Raw genomic sequence first — 16334 nt, 5'->3', positions numbered from 1 at the left:
GGTCAGGGACCCACTTGAGCAGGCAGTCTGTCCCTTCTCAGATCTCATCCTCTCTGCTGGGAGATCCACTGCTCTCTTCAAAGCTGTCGGACAGAGTCGTTTGCGTCTGCAGAGGTTTCTGCTGCTTTTTTTGTTGTTGTTGTTTAGCTGTGCCCTGTCCCCAGAGGTGGAGTCTACAGAGAGAGGCAGGTTTCCTTGAGCTGCTCTGAGATCCACCCAGTTCAAGCTTCCTAGTGGCTTTGTTTACCTACTTAAGCCTCAGCAATGGCGGGCGCCCCTCCCCCAGCCTCGCTGCTGCCTTGCAGTTAGATGGCAGACTGCTGTGCTAGCAATGAGGGAGGCTCCGTGGCCGTGGCACCCTCCCGGCCAGGTGTGGGATATAATCTCCTGGTGTGCCTGTTTGCTTAAAGCGCAGTATTGGGGTGGGAGTTACCTGATTTTCCAGATGTTATGTGTCTCAGTTCCCCTGGCTAGGAAAAGGGATTCCCTTCCCCCTTGCGCTTCTCAGGTGAGGCGATGCCTTGCCCTGGTTCAGCTCTCGCTGGTCGGGCTGCAGCAGCTGACCAGCACCGATTGTCCGGCACTCCCTAGTGAGATGACCCCAGTACCTCAGTTGAAAATGCAGAAATCACCCGTCTTCTGTGTCACTCGCGCTGGGAGTTGGAGACTGGAGTTGTTCCTATTCGGCCATCTTGCTCCGTCCCCCTCATCTGTCTTTTGAAAAAAACTTTTTTTGAACTGTATTTTTTAGTCTCAATTTTATTTACTGCTCTTCTTATCTTTATTATTTATATTCTTCTACTAATTTTGGGTTTGGATTGTTCTTGCTTTTCTAGTTTTTAAGATGCATTGTTAGCTTATTTATTTGAAATTTTTCTCCTTTTTTGATGTAGACATTTATTATTGTAAACTTCTCTCTTAGTACTGCTACTTTTGCTGTATCCCATAGATTTTGGTATTTTGTGTTTCCATTGTCATTTGATTCAGAGTATTTTTAAATTCCCTTCTTAGAGACAAGGTCTCACTTTCTTCACCTAGGTTGGAGTGCAGTGGTGTGATCATGACCCACTGCATCTTCAATCTCCTTGGCTCAGAGGATGCTCCTGCCTTAGCCTCCTGAGTAGCTAAGACGATAGGCACACACCACCAAGCCCAGTCAACCCAGGTATTGTTATGCTTCCTAGGCTGGTACTCAAACACTTGGCTTCAAACAAGGTCTTTCCGCCTTGACCTCTCAAAGTGCTGGGATTATAGGCATGAGCCACATTGCCCTGCCAGGAACAAATGATTTGATTTGAACTTGCTCGAAATTAAATCAAACAATTAATTAATTAATTTTTTGTGTTGTTTCCGATGTTCCTCTTGTTAATGATTTCAAGTTTTTTTCCATTGTAGTTACAAAAGATATGTGATATGATTTCTACTTTATTGACTTCGTTGAGACTTGTTTTGTGGCCTAAGATGTGATCTGTTCTGGAGAATGTTCCATATGCTGATGAAAAGGTTGTCTGTTCTGCAGCAGTTGGGTGAGATGTTCTATGTCAGTTAGGCCTATTTGGTCTAGTTTAACTCCCCTGTTTCTTTGTTGATTCTCTGTCTGTATGATTTGTCCTTTCCTGAGAGTAGGGTGTTGAAGTCTCCCTACTATTATTATATTGTACTCTCTCTCCCCCTTTATGTCTCTCAACATTTGCTTTATAGAATTGAGTATTCTAGTATTGGGTGCTTAGATATTATTAATTATTATATCCTTTTGCTGAATTGACCTGTGTATCATAATATAGTGACCTTCTTGGTCACTTTTTGGAGTCTTTGACTTATAGTCATGTTTTATTTGATGTGTTAGCTACTCCTGCTCTTTTCTGGTTTCCCCTTGCATGGAATATCTTTTTCCATTCCTACAGTTATAGTATTATGTGTGTCTTTGTAGGTGAAGTGGATTTCTTGTGGGCATTGTATGATTTGGTCTTGCTTCTTTATCCAGTCAGCTACTCTGTGTCTTCTAATTGGAGACTTGAGTTCATTTACATTCAGTGTTAATATTGGTAAGTAAGAACTTATTATTGCCATTTTGTTGCTTGTTTTCTGGTTCTTTTGTACTTCTCTCTTTTCCTTTCTGTGTTCTTTTGTGGTTACGTGATTTTCTCTGATAGTATGTTTTAATTAATTGCTGTTTATTTTTAGTGTATCTATTATAGGTTTTTGCACCATGGTTACCATGAGGTTTATTAAAAAGTTTTAGAGTTATGACAAGTTATTTTAAAACAATGAAAACGTATCTTAGATAATGAAGAAAAAAATAGAAACTAACAAAGAAAGAAACTTAAAAACTTCTACACTTTAATTCCATCGCCCCTAAAAGTTTGATTTTTTATTGTCTCAACTTACCCATTTTTATATTGCCTATCTCTTAACAGGTTGCTGTAGCTACTATGGTTTTTAACAAGTTTGTCTTTTAGAATTCATACTAGAATTATGAGAGGACCTACAACAATTATAGTATTAGAATATCCTGGGTTTGTCTATGTACTTACTTTTACCAGTGGATTTTATTTATTTCATTTATTTTATTTTTGTTTTCAGAGACTGGGTCTTGCCTCGTCACCCAGGCTGGAGTGCAGTGGCATAATCATAGCTCACTGTAGTGTTGAACTACTGGGCTCAAATGATTCTCCCAACTTAGCCTCCTAAGTATCTGGGATGATAGGCATTTGCCATCATGCTCAGGTAATTAGAAAAAAGAAATTTTTTTAGAGATAAGGTCTTATGATGTTGCTCAGGATAGTCTTAAACTCCTAACCTCAGTCAGTCCTCTGTCGACTCAGCTTTCCAAGTAGCTCGTATTACAGGCATGAACCACAGTGCCTGTAATAGACTAGCAGTGGGTTTTATGCCTTTAAATGTTTTCTTTTTGCACATTTTTTTCTCTGAGATTGAAGAGCTCCCTTTAATGTTTCTTTTAAAATAAGTCTGGTGAAGGTGAATTTTCTCAGTGCTTGTTTGTCTGGGAAAGACTTTATCTTTCCTTTTTTGTAGTTGAAGGATAGGTTTGCTGAATATAATATTCTTGAATGGCAGTTTTTTCTTTCAGCACTTTGAAAATGTCATCCGCACTCCCTCCTGGCTTATTTGGTTCCCATTGAGGAGTCTTTTGCCAAACAAATTGAAGCTCCTTTATATGTTACTTGCTTCTTTTAACTTGCTACTGTTAAGATCCTCTCTTTGTCCTTGACATTTGAGAGTTTGATTATTACATGCCTTGGGGTAGTTTTATTTAGGTCAAATCTGTTTGGTGTTCTCTGGCCTGAATATTGATAATTTTTCTTAGATTTTGGGAGGCTTTATTTTTTTGAATAAACTTTCTACTCCTGCTCTTGCTTAGCTCCTTGAATACCAGTAATTCTCAGATTTGCTCTTTTGAGGCGATTTTCTGTATCTTCTAGGCAATCTTCATTCCTTTTTATTATTTTTTTCCTCCTCTATGTGTTTTAAAATAGCCTGTCTTCTAGCTCACTGATTGTTTTTTCTGATTGATCCACTATGTTGTTGAGAGCCTCTAATGATTTTTTTAGTTCAGTAAACATATTTCTCAGTTCCAGCAAGATTTGTTTGATTTTTTATTGTTTCAAACTCTGATAATTTTCTCTGATACATTTCTAAATTTATTTTTTGTGTTATTTTGGATGTCACCAAGTTTCCATAAAATCACTATTTTGTATTCATGGTCCAAGAGCTCACAAATCACTGTCTCATTAGGGTTAGTCACCGGTTCCTTGCTTTGTCCATTTGAGGAGATCATGGTTTGCTGTTGTTTCTTTTGGACGTACCTCTATGTCTTTGCACTGAAACATTATTTACTTATTTTAGACTTCTCTGACTAGTTTGGTTTTTATTGGACATGTTTGCTTAGAGATTCTTTGTAACTTACCAGTTGAATTTCTTTCTTCCTTTTTTTTTTTTCTGCTATGTCACTCTGCCTCTTTTTTGGCACTAGATGGAGCCTTGATTCCAGGTTTGCCTCTACCCTAGTAAAGGATCAGATTGCTGCCTGTTAGGATTTGGGGAGGTCCCAAAGGCGATGTCTCAGCAGTGTAGAAAGGCTGGCTAGGGGTTTGTACCCAGGGGACCTGTGGAACATACCTCCTGCCTAGTGGTCCTGCCGAACAAGTACTCTGATTTGGTGTCTCCTTTGACTAAGTTAAAGAGCAGAGTTTCCAAGACTGGGAATGGTAGTCCTCCCTTCCCCCTCTGTATCTGAATGTCCTCAGGGCTATTTTTCCCTTTGTGTACTCATGATGCTTCCCATGGGTTGAGTCAGCGACCCCATGGGCCACCAGGACCCTAAGATAGTGGGGGAAACTGGTTGTCTACTTCAGTCTCACTTTTTCAAGTTTAGACACTGTGAGTCAGGGAAATTTTCCACATACTTGGTGTCAGGCAGGTTGTGGGGAGGGGCGTCATAGATACTGAATTCTGATTCTTTTTCTGTCTGCTTGGAGTTTTTTTTCATTTTTTTGTGTCCCTTGGAACCATTGATCTACACATTTGAGTTATGGGATATTACTAGCAATAATCTCAGCACCATATATTTGTTTTTGGTTTTTGCTAGTGAGGGAATGAAGCCAGCTTACTTCTGCTTACCATTTGGAACCCAAAACTGGTTTCAGAACTCTTAATGGTGTTAATAAAAGCCACTGAAGAGAAGACTGCAAAAATCAGGTTTCTATGCTTTTCTGCTTTCAGAGATGTTATACTGTGGAAAACAATATGAGAGCTGAAATATATAAAAATGATTTCCTACTGGATCATCTTTTTAGATGATTCCATTTTATTTTTTAATTATTTTATTTTTAGCATATCTCCCAAGAAATAATTCATGAGTAATGGTTAAATAAACCCTAGGATGATGAAATACTAAAATACAGAGCATAGGAAAAACAGGATCCCTAAGATTCTGTTATGCATTTTAAATTAATAAAGAGGATGAATACATTCAGATAGTAATTGTAGGGTAGAATCAGTTTTATTCTTTTAAAAAAGAGAATCCTTTTTTCTTTGGAAAACTTCTAAGAAAATAAGATATGAAATATTAATGTTTACAAATAAAGTTGCTCAAAGAAGAAACTCAGAAATAAAAGACCCTAGTGGTATATAAGGGCTAGTGTAACTACATTCTTCAATTTTACTTTACAACCAAACCTGAGTTGGTTTATATTTCCTTCCCCATCTCAGGGTTAGCTGTTGTAATTCATTACAAAATAAGAATAATCTGCCTAAATAAGATACTCTTTATCTTAAAGGTCAAATCACATCGTATATACTGCTAGTTGATTTATCTTTGTCCAATCTAGTAAAATTTTTTGCATTACAAAATAGAAAATATTATATATGAGTGTATTTATTAAATACTTATCCATTGGGATATCTAAATGTCATTTTAGTTAGAAATACCTAAAGTATTAAAATCATTTTTCAGGTTTCCACATAAAAAAGGTATGTCTGTCATGTAGATCACACCATAGAAATCAGTTTGTAGTAGAAACATACTGTGTAAATTGCAATCTAAGAGAATTATCAAGGACCAAAGTAAAGTCAAGGGGATCAATGACTAATATGCAGTAATATTTACCGTAGCCCTCACGCAGATATGTGAAAAGATGTGTAAAGTTAAGAAATACCTGTAAACTCCAGATACAAAGGCTTTCTGCAAACAAAGACCTTTGCTTCTTTCTAGGGATTATTGCTAGTTTTATTGTGGAATGAGAACCCAAACTGTTTTGCGATTAAGTTAAACAGGTACATGCTTCAAGGTAGGTTTTGTAGGTTATGTTCTTGAAAGAAGGCCTGGGAACTTTTAAAGCCTTGGAAAGCCTTGGTTGTTTTTTTTTGTTTTTGCTTTTTTGTTTTTCACTAAAGAGTGTTTTTTTAAAACTAGAAAACAATTTAAAATATGCATAATAAGGATTCTGGGGAGGTGAGGAAGGCATCTATGTTGCATGTCAGAGACAGATAAAACTTTAAGATTGTAGGCTGGGCGCCATGGCTTAAAACTGTAATCCCAGCACTTTGCGGGCCGAGGCAGGCAGATCACCTGAGGTCAGGAGTTCAAGACCAGCCTGACCAACATGGTGAAACCCTGTCTCTAATAAAAATACAAAAATTAGCTGGGTGTGCTTTCGGGCGCCTGTAATCCCAGCTACTCAGGAGGCTGAGGCGGGAGAATCACTTGAAACCGGGAGGTGGAGGTTTCAGTGAGCCGAGGTTGCCTGGGTAACAAGAGTGAGACTCCATCTCAAAAAAAAAAAAAAAAACTTTCAGATTGTAAAAAGGGCAGATAAGAGGAAGCAGGAATAGGCGGAGGTTCTCATAGAGAATACAAGAACCTGTTTTATCTCTGTACTTTGAAGATGGGGGTGGACAGTTCACTGAACAGGTTTAAATCTAGGAACTGAGTCAGTTCCAGGTGCCTCCCTTAAATACTTGAGGGTTGAATGACTGTGTTAACCCATCTGAAACCAACCTAGGATTAAAATTTTAGAAGAGACTAGAGTTTAATTGACTGCTCTCCTCGCTTTGGATCTTGGAGAAGTCAGTGCTGTCAGCAAACATCTGTTTAAACATGTGGAATAGCTGCACTTTGGAGAGCAAAAGTTATTTTAGTACTTTAGGAATATGAAGTAAATTATGTATGAGTTTATGTGCTTTTAAATTTTTAAGAAACTTCTACTTCCAGTAGGGAGAAGTAAGCTCCTGCACATGACTGAAAACCTAGAAAAAAAATATAAAAATCAGTTACTTGTGGTGTCTGGAACAAAAAGCAGATAGATTTTGGAAGGTATCAAACTTTGACAAAGCAACCCTTACAGAGTGAGATTCTCATTCTTTGCAGCTTTGCCTTGAGGGCAGACACAGTATGGCACAACTAATGTTTCACTAGGAAGCCCCCCACTATTCTGTCCAAAAGAACCAGGGAAAGGGGGCCAGTGCTGCCAAAGAGTAGGGAAGGAACCCAAGAAAAGAGAGAGCCAGAGAATGGAAATTCTAAATGCCATATAAAAGCTTCATCTGACTCTCTGACTTGCATAGTCTACATGCATGCCCAGGGCAAATTGAAAGCAATCTGAACTGAGATCTGAGTCTCTCCTCACCAGACATAGAGAGTTTTCAGTTAGAGTTTATTTGCCTGCTAAAACAAAAATATTAACACTCTTCAGAAAGATTAACCAGAATCCAGAGTTCTTACAACACAGCATTTACAATATCCAGGATACAATCTAAAATTACTTGATATATGAGCCAGGGAAATGTGAACTATTTTCAAAGAAAAGACAAGTCAACAGATGGTAACCCCAAGATGATCCAGATGTTGGAACTATCTGACAAAGACTTTAACGCAACTATTAAAACTGTGCTTAATGAAGTAAAGAAATATGTTTCACTAAAAAGAAAGGAAATCTCAGCAAAAAAGATAATATAAAAAATCAAATGGAAACTGTAGAACTAAGAAATACAATATCTGAAATCAAAATGATGTTACTAGATGGACTTAATAGCAGAATGGAAATGACAGAGGAATTAGTCTGTCAGTTCGAAGATAGCAATACAAAATAACCAATATGAAGAAGAGTAAGGGAAAAGATAAAAAAAAAAAAAAAAAAAAAAACAGAAAAGGAAACTCAGGTACCTGTGGAACAATAGCAAAGGAATAATAACAGGAGTAACAGGTAATTGAACCTCCAAAGGGAGATGAGAGAGAGATTATAGGAAGAAGAAGAAACAATTGTAATGGCCACAAGTTTCTCAAAAAAGGAAAACATACATAGAGGAACAACAATTTGAGTGATCATGGCCTTACCAGAAATAATGGAGGCTAGAAAACAGTGGAGCAACATCTTTAAAGTACTGAAAGAAAAAAAAAACTGTCGATTCAATTCTAAATCTGATGAAAATATCTTTTGAGAATGAAGATTAAAACTGGCATCTTAGGCAGAGTTGTATATTTGGCATACTGATTAAGAACACGGGCTTCGGAGACAGAATCTGGATTTGAGTTTCAGCCTGAGTACCTCTTGTGATCATGGGTGAATTATATAAATTCTCTAACCTCAATTTCCTTATGTGTTAAAGATACTTTAATGAAATATCTAAACTAATGAGTAATCATGAGTAGCAATGAGAGGATGCTTCCTAAGCACTTAGTATCTGCTTGGCAAATGGTAAATTGTTGGAAAACATTAGTTACCATTTATATATGCATGTTTTAAACTTTCATAATAAATATAACCAACCTTTATAGAATTTCGTATTTTCTATTTTTATCTGTTTCATTTTTGTTCAACTTTAGAGAGGTTGGCTCTATCTTGAAAAGGGAAGAGCGAGACTCCGTCTCTTTAAAAAAAAAGAAAAAAGGGAAGAAACCACTGACAGTATTGTAAAAGGGAAATCACTTTTACTACTGCTTTGACTTCAGCACAAACAAGATTTAGGAAGCTCTTATTTTCAGAAAAGGAAATGAGAGGGGACATTTTTCTGTCTTAGAAAACAATACCCTCAGCACCTAATTAATAAGAATTTTACTATGTAAATTAAACTTTATCCAATCATTCTTTGTCCCATTTGGTGCCCCCTTTTTTTTTTTTTTTTGTCTCCTTATTTCTTTTCTTTTTCAGTATTTTTCATGGTATTTTAAAACGATAATTTAAACAGTTGGAGATAAACTTCTGATTTAATGTGACTTTTTGTTTTGGAGACAGAGTCTTGCCCTGTTGCCCAGGCTGGAGTGCAGTGGCACCATCTTGGCTCACTGCAACCTCCGCCTCCCAGGTTTAAGTGATTCTCATGCCTCAGCCTCCTGAGTAGCTGGGATTACAGATGTGCATCACCACACCCAGCTAATTTTTGTATTTTTACTAGAGACGTGTTTTGCCATGTTGGCCAGGCTGGTCTCGAACTCCTGGCCTCAAGTGATCCACCTGCCTCAGCCTCCCAAAGTGTTGGGGATATGGGCATGAGCCACCGCACCTGGCCTAATGTGAATATTTTAATACCTAAAACCATTTATTTTCCTTTGAAGTAAAAGAGGTATCTAAAGTAGATAAAGAGAGTCAGCTAGGTATGTGGAGTTTATCTCTCAGTCTGATTAGAGTTTTAATGTTCATAAGCATAAACCATAAGATACCCCTTTTGACTTTGTTTCTGCATTTGATATGAATGGTAGTGAAGGATATTGTGTATTAAATTTGGCTTCTAAATATAATTCATTACATAAAAAAGTCTCCAAGGAGGTTATGCTTCGTTTTGTTCCTTCAAAAAGAATTATATAATCAAACATGTTGTTTTTATTCCAGTTGGAAATCTTAAGATGTAGTTTTGGCCAGGTGCAATGGTTCACACCCCTAATCTCAGCACTTTGGGAGGCTAAGGCAGGAGGATTGCTTGAGCCCAGGAGTTCTAGAGCAGCCTGGGCATGTGAGACACTGTCTCTGCAAAAAAATAAAATAAAATTAGCTAGTTTTGGTGGTACACGCCTGTGGTCCCAGCTACTTGAGAGGCTGAGGTGGCAGGATTGTGTGACTGTACTCCAGCCTGGGTGACAGAGTGAGACCCTGTCTCAAAAAATATTTTATATATATATATACACACACAATACACACATATACATGTGTATGTGTATATATATAGTTTTATTCTTAGATCAACTATTTGGACTTTGCTGTTGACATACATACCTGCTTTTCTTCTCTTAACCTGGTAGTTTTGCTTTCACTTAAATTTTTAATTCTTTTTATAAGGTATCTCAAAATCTTTGTGGAAAGGAATAGATAACCAGGCAGGCTGATAGGTAAGAAGGTAAGAAGACCACTTGTTAAAGAATTCCTTGCGTTGCTTTTAAAATATCTGTCTTATTAAGACCAGTGCCTAAAAATTTATGGGCATAGATATTCATCACAGCATTTTTTATAATAGAGAAAAATTAGAAACAACCTAACTGCTGTCATTAGGGAGCTGTTATATAAAATATAGTTCAACCATACAGTGTAATACTGCATAGCCATTAAAAATAATATTACAATATTGGTACTGTCAGACAAAGATTTTGAAGCATGAAGTTAAAGTTCAGCCATTCCCAAATGGCCAAACTAAATTCAGATGCCCAGACACATCATGATGGCATGGAAAATTTCCCTTCATACAGTCTTAAATAAAGAACACAGACTGCAAAACGATATGTAGGATGAAATCAACTATGTGTAAAATGTATAGATTACACACTTATACTCCATATAAGTAGAAAAAATATGGAAGAAAAATGATTCTATAGTTCCATAATTATTTAAATAAAAATAATTCTATGATTAAGAGGGGAAAAAAGGTTACAAAGCAGTATGAATAGCATGATGTCATTTTTGTATAAAATATGTGAGGAACTAGACATAGAAGAAAGTAATGAAGTATCCCAAAATATTATAATAAATATCATTCTTTCTGGATTGTTGCATGATGTATTTATTATCTTTGTTTCCCTTTTATGCATTCTGATATAAATTTTTTTTGTAGCAACATGAACTTTTATCATTGGAGTAAACATTGATGCTGTATTAGAATTAGTGTGTGTTGGAGCCTGGTGGCTCATGTCTATAATTCCAGCACTTTGAACGGCCTAGGCAGGAGGATCACATGAGGCCAGGAATTCGAGACCAGTTTGGGCAACATAGCAAGAGCTCCACTCTACCAAAAAAAAAAATTCAGGCAAGGTGGCACATACATGTAGTCCTACCTACTCTGGAGGCTGAGTCAGAAGGATAACTTGAGCCCAGAAGTTTGAGGTTACAGTGAGCTATGATTGTGCCACTGCACTCCAACCTGAGCAACAAAGCAAGATCCTGTCTCTTAAACAAAAATAGAATATAATGAAATAGATATTATAAAATATAAAGTTATATATTTTCATTACATTAAGTGAATATAGTTATCCCTTCATATCCATGGGGGATTGGCTCCCAGACCTCCCACAGACACCAAAATCCATGAATGCTCAAGCCCCTGATATAAAATGGCATAGCATTTATATATAACCTTTATATAGTCTTCCATAGACTTTAAATCATCTGTAGATTCCTTAGAATACCCAATTGTGTTAGTCCATTTGCATTGCTTTAAAGGAATATCTGAGACTGGGTAATTTATAAAGAAAAGAGATTTATTTTGACTCATGGTTCTGCAGGCTATATAGGAAGCATGGGGCCAGCATCCACTCTTGGTGAGGGCCTCAGGAAGCTTCCAATCATGGTAGAAGGCAAAGGGGAGGCAGGTACATTACATGGAGAGAACAGGAGCAAAAGAGAGAGGGGAAAGATGCCATACTTTTTTTAACAACCAAATCTCTTGTGAACTCTGAACTCAGAGCAAGAACTCACTTACTAACACAAGGAGGGCACTAAGCCATTCATGAAGGTCATAGGTCATGACCTACCCCCATGACCCACCCCCATGACCCAGAAACCTCCCACTAGGCCCCACTCCAACATTCGGGATCACATTTCAACATGAGATTTGGAGAGGAACACACACAAACCATGGATGCATGGTTTGGATGCTGTATAAGTAATTGTTATACTGTTACATAGTATATGCTATACAAATAGTTGTAAATGCTGTATAAATAGTTGTTATACTATTGTTTAGAGAATAATGACAAGGAAAAATGTCTGTACATGTTCAGTACAGATTAAAAAAAATTTTTTATATACAGTATGTTGAATACACAGATGTGGAACCCATGGATATGAAAGGCCAAGTACACAGATTATAATCTTGTAATATATATATAAACATATCAAAATGTATACTGGAGTATGTAGAGATCTTTTAGATTGAAATAGTGTAAAAAAAATACTTAATACATTTCAATTATATAAGTACATACATATAATTGAGTATCAACGTATACACATAGATGAAATCGTACCCTTCATATCCAGTCTTACATTCCAGGAGATACAATAGAATTATCAGCACAAATTTTGCAGTAAATCTTAGTTCACTCAAATTCACATAAAATGGCTAAGAACAACAAAAACTTACTTTTTATAAATAATGCTTTCCCTTTACTTTCCCTTTTCCTTTAAGTAGAAATACAGGGCCCTATTTTCTTGATAGTTGATTTTTCAGTTTTTAGGTTAGGTAATGTCTGGAGAAAATAAGCCATTTTAGATGCCATGATTATTGAAGAAATTACCCTTTGGATTACTGGGAAGATCTCCAGTTGATCCCAAATGTTTTTTTCTTTATGTTTCTCACATTTCAGGGTATTCAAAAAGCTGAATCTATTTGTATTTCTCCTCTATGTTGATGATCTTCGTTTCTATCCATATTCTGAATTCTGTCTCTGACATTTCAGCCTAGTTAAGAACCATTGCCTGGGAACTAGTGTGGTCGTTTGGAGGTAAGAGGACACTCTGGCTTTTTGAGTTGCTAGAGTTCTTGTGCTGGCTCTTTCTCATTTGTGTAGGCTGATGTTCTTTCAGTTTTTGATGTTGCTGTCCTTTGGATGGATTTTTTTGCTTTTCTCTTCTTTGATGCCCTTGGGGATTTGATTATGGTATAAGGTGGATTCAGTTGACGAGCTTTGATTCTAGTCTGTTCCTGGGTCTTGGAGGAACGCCCTCTGATCACTTTCTCTGTGCCTGCATTTTTTGGAGGGTGTTCTGGTCCACAGAGCTTCCTCAGTTGGGGTCCTCAGTTGGCAGAGAGGCTGCATTCTTGCCACATCAGCCCTAATCTACTATCTGTGTGCTTCCTGGGGAAGCATGGGGTTGTGCCTGCCCGTAGAGTTCAGGTAGAAGTGGGAACCCTGAATTGGAAGTTCTAGTAGTTGTGGCCCATCTGGCTACAAGAGGCAGGGTGGGTAGAATTGCCTGCTCTGCTATCTGGTTGTTTCCATGGCAACAAGAGGCTGCACCCCCTCGGCAAATTCAGGCAGAAGCAGGACCACTGGTCCAGAAGCTATATAGCAGGCATGGCTCACCTGGCTACCAGTGGTGGGCGTGGGTGGAGGCACCCACCCTGCCCCCTGGGTGTTTGCTGGGACAATAGGAGGCTGTGCCCACCAGTTGAGTTCCCACAGAAGCAGGACCTCTGGGCCGGAAGCTCTAGCATGTGTTGTCCCCCCAGCTACCAGAGGCAGGGATGGGCAGGGTGGCATGCTCTCTTGTCTTGGTGTTTACTGGGACAACAGGAAACTGCACCCTCCTGCTGAGTTCACACAGATGTGGAGCCGCTGGGCTGGAAGTTCTCACAAGCATTGCTGGCCTGACTACCAGTGACAGGGGCGGGTAGGGTCATGTAATTTGCTGTCCGGGTGTTTCTTGGGATGACAGGAAGCTGCATCCTTCAGCTGAGTTCACACAGAAACAGGATTGCTGGGCTAGAAGCTCTAGCAAGCATTGCCTGCCTGGCTACCTGTGGCAAGGGTAGGTGGAGTGGCCAGCCAAATTCTGGCTGAAGCAGGACCACTGGGCTGGAGACTGTTGCTGAGCCCCATCCAGCAAGGAGTAGTGGAGAAATACTGCTTTCAGGCACTGCAGTGGCAGCCTCTATTGGGGCTATAACACTGGTGCTGATCTGCTCCAGGGCCCAAGGCTTATAGAGGTCCCCTTGCACTTCAGAGTTGCCTCCACCAAACATCCCAGTGGCTCTCTGCCTCAGTCTAGAAGCGGGGGGATAGGGGGCACAGGGTGGCCAGGGGGAATCTCCCATTCCCAGTCTTGCACAGGTCCCTGTGGAAAGTATGAATCCCCTGGGGGCTCTCACTCACCCTTCCAGATGTGGTTCTCCTGACTCTGTGCTCAGCCCAGACAAGCTGGTGCCCAGCTTCATTCCTCTGTGCTCTCTGTGTTCCCCTGCTGCCTCGATAGATCCCAACATTGTTTCTCAGATGATCAGCCTGCAGGGTTAGTGTTCACTAGCCCTTTTGCTTATTCTCTGTGAGAGCAGTGCACATGAGCTGCTTTTAGTCTGCCATCTTGGCCCCACTAACCTAACCCATTTTTAGATGTTACATTCCATCACTTCTACTTCTGCTATATTCTATTTGTTAGAAACAGGTCACTTAATTACACATTATGACATTAGTTTGTTGTGCCTTTTGTGCTTTCCTAGCATCTGTGAAGTATTATTGAAAGTAATTATTTTAGTAGTGTTAGGAAATGTATATTTTATAATAATTATTTTAGTAGTGTTAGAAAATGTATATTTGCAGTTCAAATTTTATTTTTTAGTGTACTTTGTAGTATAGAAATAAGTACTTCATATGCTGGAGATTACCGTTAACATTTTATGAATTTTCATAATGCTATATGTACCATGTGCACATTTTTTAAGCCTTCTTAAAATAAGCAGCATATTTAGATCTCATTAATTTTAAAAAAGTTACCGGCAAGTCTAGACTGCTTTTTATTTTATGAAAAAAATTAAGCTAACATAAACCACATGTTGTGATAGTTTGATGAACTAATCTAGCTTGGTGTTTTGCAATGTTTTATAACCTATGCTTTCTTTCATAAACCTTCCATTAGTGTTTTTTGAAACTTCAAAAAAAATAAATATTACTAAATACAAACCAAGTTATAGTATTTCAGAGGAGAGAGAGATATCATCTCATCAATATTTTTTTGGCAGGGGTGGTGGGAGCTTTCTGGTGAAGACCGGAAAACCTGTTAGACAAATTCTGAAAAACTGTAACATTCATCTCATCAATTGAGAATAATTATTTTTACTAATTTAGTGCAAATCCCAGATGCTGTTGTTTATTATCAGATGCTTTTTACATAATATGTGTTTAAGTGGTTCTATTTTTTATTTATTTATTTATTTATTTTTGAGATGGAATTGTGCCCTTGTTGCCTAGGCTGGAATGCAGCAGTGCGATCTCAGCTCACTGCAACCTCTACTTCCCGAGTTCAAGCAGTTCTCCTGCCTCAGCATCCTGAGTAGCTGGGATTACAGGGCACGCCACCATGCCCAGCCAGTTTTTTGTATTTTTAGTAAAGGTGGGGTTTCGTCATGTTGGCCAGGCTGGTCTCAAACTCCTGATCTCAGGTGATTCACCCACCTCAGCCTCCCAAAGTGCAGGGATTATAGGTGTGAGCCAACGTGCCCAGCTGTTTAAGTGTATTTTTATAGTGTAATTATTTGTTAATAATAGTTTCCAAATGGACTGTCAATATTTTAAAAGTAAAGCTCTTTTTAACAGTGTGATCTTAAAAGAAAAAAAGATTATTAAGGATTTTTTCTTTTTCAATTTATTGGGCAGGCGGAAGGTATGTGATTATGTTTCTAAGTCATTTTGGCTTAATCACTCCAAGACCACAACCTCTTGCTGATTTTTTTTTTTTTTTTATCATGTTTGGCAAGTCCCAAAGCAGTGTTTTTGGGATGTTTAATTTTTTTTGTTTTTGGTATTTAGGCATGTATGATATGACTAGGAAGAAAATAGAATAATGATTTTCAGAGCTTATTTGCTATGGAAACCATCTTTTAAAATTCATCAATAGTAAACAACTGTTATTGCGGTCTTTGAGTTGGTAACAATCGCAATGTATGTTAGTGTTCACATAAGTATTTCTTTTTCTGTTTCTTTTCTTTTTTTGAGAAAGGGTGTGTCTGTCACCCAGACTGGAATGCAGTGGCACTATCGTGGTTTACTGCAGCCTAAGCCTCAGAGCCTAGGCTCTGAGCCTACTAGGCCTCAGAGATACTCCCACTTCATCCTCCCAAGTAGCTGGGACTGCCCAGCTATTCTTTAAATATTTTTGTAGAGACAAGGGCCTCACAGTGTTGCCCAGGCTGGTCTCAAACCCCTGGGCTCAAGCAGTCCTCCCACCTCGGCCCCCCAAAGGGCTGGGATTATAGGCATAAGCCACCACACCCTACTCACATAAATATTTCAAAGGAATTTGGAGAATCAAATAAATGAAGTTTACTATGAGCTTTCCCCTTTGTGTAGGTTACCCATTTATTCTTTTAAATTAGTGATAGAATATATATGAAAAAATTATAGAAGAGCTGTAGAGTAACATTAGTAGAACAGAGATCTAGGGAAATACTTGAGATTTTTATCTAAAGTTTCATTTGAACGGGGTTATGTTGCTAAGGAGTTTTAAACCCCTGCCATACACTATTAGAGCTGTAAGAAAACTAAAAAGTCAGGAGCAGTGGATCAAGAAACAATATCAAGGTTAGAACTCAGAAGAAATTTAGGAGCAGTTTGGCAAAGGGGACAATTGAAAGGATCATTTTTCCAGGACAGGAAAATAATAATAGCTTACACAACT

General features: G+C 38.2%; 1 protein-coding gene and 1 non-coding gene across 3 annotated transcripts in view; one reads left to right on the top strand and one right to left on the bottom strand.

Moving 5' to 3' along the window:
- Positions 1 to 16334, top strand: part of POLK (DNA polymerase kappa) — a 98097-nt gene that overhangs the window by 17780 nt on the left and 63983 nt on the right. The window lies entirely within an intron of this gene.
- LOC111539954 lies at positions 14687 to 14747 on the bottom strand. Its single transcript, XR_002730845.1, has one exon. It is a non-coding gene; the product is annotated as a U7 small nuclear RNA (small nuclear RNA).

Source organism: Piliocolobus tephrosceles, chromosome 4 (assembly GCF_002776525.5).
Source record: "Piliocolobus tephrosceles isolate RC106 chromosome 4, ASM277652v3, whole genome shotgun sequence".
NCBI lineage: Eukaryota > Metazoa > Chordata > Mammalia > Primates > Cercopithecidae > Piliocolobus > Piliocolobus tephrosceles.
Note: the sequence above shows the minus strand (reverse complement) of the source record. Positions and strands in the feature narration are given on the sequence as shown.